Source organism: Rhineura floridana, chromosome 8 (genome assembly GCF_030035675.1).
Source record: "Rhineura floridana isolate rRhiFlo1 chromosome 8, rRhiFlo1.hap2, whole genome shotgun sequence".
NCBI classification, from domain to species: Eukaryota; Metazoa; Chordata; class Lepidosauria; order Squamata; family Rhineuridae; genus Rhineura; species Rhineura floridana.
Window position 1 is genome coordinate 102,952,292 of NC_084487.1, and position 4,994 is coordinate 102,957,285.

General features: G+C 42.7%; 1 pseudogene; it reads left to right on the forward strand.

The window, feature by feature from the left end:
- The first annotated feature begins 564 nt into the window (after positions 1 to 564).
- Positions 565 to 2,058, forward strand: LOC133363363 (solute carrier family 2, facilitated glucose transporter member 5-like; annotated as a pseudogene).
- The last annotated feature ends 2,936 nt before the right edge of the window (positions 2,059 to 4,994 follow it).

Consider the following 4,994-nt stretch of genomic DNA (forward strand, 5'->3'; position numbering starts at 1 on the left):
GTGCTGTAGTGGTAGGCTATTATATATCTGTCTGTCTTTCTTGATTTAGAAGCAAGAGGGTGACCTCCCAATGTAACTAATTTAATCTACAAAAATAACCTTGCAAATTGACTTGCCAGACACTAATATTAGATGAAAATTTTCTCCTATTGAATCTGACTGTCATTAGCAAATCCCTGTGGGAGCTATAATCTACAAATGTTAGGGGTGGAAATCTACTAATGTTGTCAAGTTTCATAAAATATCTATTTTATTAAAGAATTTGGGGTGCAGATTCTGATAGCTTAGCAACATTTGCTAAACAGCTGAATCCTGATTCAAATTCCAGCTGCCTTGTGCATTAAATTTTGGTAATGCTGAAGAAATGCTGTTTTAGCAAAAGTAGCAAGAAGGTGACAGTGGACAGTGAAGTGAACAATGTGTATGGGCCCATTGAGTTTGCTATCTCCTGTTGACGCCAGACCTGATCATGGATGATCCTGCCTCTCAGCTTCCCTACTTTGCCCACAGATTGCTTGGACCCTGACCTTCGCACTGCTGTGACCTAACCTCTTGCTTCTCATACAAGACTTTTACAACAGCACCTATCGAAAGAAGAAGATCTCCTCTGAAGCGAGCTTTCTCAGCCTCCTCTACAGTCAAACCAATGCAACCTTCTAGCTCGGAGGCCTAATTGGGTCTCTGTTGGTCAGTCCTATGGTGGATAGATGCGGCAGGAAAGGGGCCTTGGTACTGAATAACATTTTTTCCATCTTCTCATCTGTCATCCTGGGTTGTTCTGCCATGGTCCATGCCTATGAATACACCATATTTTCACACTTGGTCATCGGAGTAAGCTCAGGCATATTCTCTTCTGCTGTCCCATTGTACCTCGGAGAGGTGGCCCCCCAAAATCTTAGGGGATCCATCATTACGGTGTCCCTTGCCTTTCTCACCGCTTTCTCAGAGATCCTTAGTCTCCAAAACTTCTTGGGGACTCCAAAAGATTAGTCCATACTGCTGAGCCTCAATGAATTCCTGGCGGTGTTTCAAGTCATCATATTGCCCACCTTCCCCAAAAGTCCAAGGTATCTACTGATTCAGAAGAAGGATGAGGAGAAAGCCAGGCAAGTCTTGAAGAAGCTGAGATGCCAGGACGATGTAGAAAGTGACGTGGAAGAACTCTATCAGGAGGACATCTCGGAAAGGGTGGAAAAGGATATGAATGGGCTCAATCTGCTGTGCTACTGAGGTCTGCATTGGCAAGTCATCTCCGTGGCCATCTTGATGGGTGGCCAGCAGCTGATGGGCATCAACGCGGTGATGTATTATGCAGATAAAGTCTACAGCACAATGCATCTAAAGAAGCAGGAAGCTTGTTATTTCAATGTCTTCCCAGTGATTTTTTTTTTCGTTTTCATACTGATGGTCGTGGCATATGCAGTAGATTCTGTGGGGCGAAGGATTCTCCTTCTCACTGGATTTGGCATCTGCAGTATCATCTGTATATTGTTAGCCATGACCCTTGAACTTCAGCCCAGCATGTCATGGATGTCGTACGTCACCACAGTTTTCTTCTTCTTCTTCTTCTTCTTCTTCTTCTTCTTCTTCTTCTTCTTCTTCTTCTTCCTCTTCCTCCTCTTCCTCCTCCTCCTCCTCCTCCTCCTCCTCCTCCTCCTTCTCCTCTTTGGACACACCCTCGGACCAGAGATGCTTCCCTATGTGTTGACACTGGAACTCTTCCTTCAGTCATCCTGGTCCACTGCCTTCGTGATCGGGGGATTTGTGTAGTGGCTTCTGCAGTTCCTTGTAAGGCTCTTTTCCCTTCAGATAGATATCTGGATTGGCTCTTACACCTTTCTCCTGTTCTGGCCTATCTGCATAGCTGTATTTATTTATATCTTCAAGATTGTCCCAGGAACCAAGAACAAGACCTTTCTGGACATCAAGAGGTTAATGTCTGCCAATATGGCCAAGAAGATCCAGGTGCAAAAGGCAAATCCCAAACACAGTAGGACTAGGAGACGGTCGACACATCACAGTATTAAATCAAAGCGCAGGTCTACAGGGACCTCTTAATATTGGCCTACAGCTTTTGTTAGCACGTCGATTGCAGCAGTTTCTCTTCTTGTCTGAAGACATTGCCTGTTCCTGTCTCCACCCCCTCTCTCTTTTTCTGTTCAGTGTTTTCTACTGTCTTACCATGAATCCCTTTTTTAATTATTAGTACTAAATTACAACATGCACATGCAATTGTAGTGTTGAGTTTGTTTATTTTTCATTTATTTTTTAAACATTACAAAAGATAATAATTTGCAGATCAGATACGTTTGTTCAGTACTTACTGTATGTTCCATATCTATTTCCCTTCTGTTATAAGGATTACGAATGACTCACTTAAAGAACTATACGGAGGTATATTATACAAGAAATCGTAGGATACACCAAATCAAAAACGTGGGGGTTATTTTTAGATAGGAAGTTGCTGGATATTTTTATTTGAGCTTTACTGGTGAGCTTTATGCTCATTTACATTTTGATGTATAGTATACTAAATTAACTCTCTCTTTTTTTAATGTTGTAGGAATATTGCACTTTTTATTATGTACCATTACTCTGCTGCTGCATTTAGATTGTCTGCTCTTCATGTGAACCGCTTTGAGCACAGATTTATTTGTGGAAAATGTGGTATACAAATAAAATGACTAAATTGACTTGACTATATTAATTTAGGTCAAAAGTGAAATGAATCATGTATTAATATTTTGATGCCTCTGGGTCAAATAATAAATCTACAAGCAGTGGACGGCTACAATCTCTTGGCAGTTATCAATGAATTCTTCTCAAGGTGTAAGAGTTTTTGACATAATAGATACTGCTAACTTTTCCACAGCTGCTCAGAGGACTTCACAAAAATAGGAACTGTCTCTACCTTCCAACCCCAGGGGAATTTGCTAAACCGAAGCACAGACTTATATCAAGTCAGGTACAGATTTGTTCATCAGCCCAATATTGTATGTGCCATGCATCGCCAACTTTTTTGAGATTGTGGGCACATTTGGAATTTTGAGAATGCACCCTAGGCACCAACCACAAAATGGCTGCTATAGGGGTGTGACATAATACAAAATGGCTGCTATAGATGTGTGGCATAATACAAAATGGCTGCCACATTTGTAAGAGCAGAAAAAAGACCCCAAAATGATATGGGCATGCTCTCCCATCAGCTGCCCCATAATGGGGGAAAGGTAACTACATCAGCCACTGCTGTGCTCACTCACAAATGTTCTTTGTGCCTCTCCTCTGTTCAGAACAGGCAGAAGGGAGGGTGTCTAATCCTGCCATTCAGTGGAATGTGGGCGTGTTTAAGGAGGTGTGCTCAGAGTCGGAGAGGCTGAGGCAGGAAGAGCAAACAGTCTCTCATGCACTGTGGAAGTCTCCAGCCATGTGCATTTTGCTGTTGAAACCAGCAACGTGCATGTCATTCATACACTATACTGGTTTTTTTGTGTGTGTTACATGTTTTTTGGGAGGGATCGTTACTGGCAGACCCCCTTTTTCTAAATGACCCCCCCAAAAAAAGTGCAACACGTAAGTTCAACTTGAGGACCTGCTTGAGTCCTCCTGCCAAGCAATTCCTTTTTAAACCAATGAGCTAAATGTCCAAATACACAAGGATGTTTACATGGAGGAAAAGAAAGACAACAATCACACACACAGGCTTGCAAATAAAATCAATAAAGTCAATCTACTTAGCTAATCACATATTACTAGCTTCAGCAGAGGGTGTCAGAACATATGTAGAGTTTCTTATGGAAGAGAGATTCTGAGAGAGAGCATCTTTGGGCATCTCATTACATGTTTCCAGGAAGATCAAGACTTTGGGTAAAGTCTAACATGCTTATACAAATCTGACAGCAGTAAAAACCAGATTCCTTCCCCAAAGGAAATAACCTTCTATATTATATTATGTGCTAACATGTTTGGCCCAATCATATATTCTGCTCCATCTCTGCAACTAACAGAAAATTACTAAGAGAATAGTTCTGCCTTCTTAACAATTCTATACTTACATATCAAAAGAAGTAGCCAGTTCTAACAAGATGCAGCATTATATTAAAAAGGGTTAACTCCTGGATGTTTTTTCAGTGACGAAGGCCAAGATATAGGCAGGCAGAGCAATCCAACTCATGGGAAGCTGGTGGAAGGGATGCCAGCAGAGGAAGATCTGGCAGGAAGGTCCCTGGCATCCAATTGCCGTTCGGGAGCCTCCAGGCTAGCTGAATGTGGGCTCTGCCAGGAGCTGCACAGGAGAACTGGAAAGTAAAACCTGGCTCTCATGAATATCCCTACTGGGGAGTAAGCACTCCCCACAGACTTCCATTATAATTATTTTCTTGGACCAACCTTTTTCTCGGTGTAACTTTGGCCCGGATGGGACCCACAGGAGTGCTGTGAAGGGAGTTGGATGTTGAATAAGTCCCGCCCTCAGGCCCTTCCTCCAACATGCCACCAGAACACCCCTTTTTCAGGCCTTCCACCGGTTTCCGCTGGCACCCCTTCAGCTACACTTCCACAGTCGGCCCCTGCCTGAGCCAGAAGGATCCCAGCTCTGCTGCGGCAGAACCAGGGTGAGGAGCTTCTCTCAGCAGAGCCCAGCAGAGCCAGGACCCTGACAATTCAGCCAGGGTTCACCATATCCATCTCCCCCAGCCCAGTGTAAATACAGGTTAGACTGCATGCTCATTCAGTAGGGATTCATAAATGTGTTGTTTTTAACTTGAACATAGGTTCTCCAGTACAAAAACTAACACATTCTGTATATGTAAGTAGTGCCCAGAAGTAATTGCACTGTGTCAGTTGAAATATGTTGTCACTTGATAACTAACCCACAACTTGTCAAATGAATTGACCCTGAATCTGGATAAAGTCTGTTCTTATCTTCCAAGCGTTTAAGTGAACATTACATGGTCATTTTATCACAAAATCACTAAATGTCTGGACAAAATAGATGG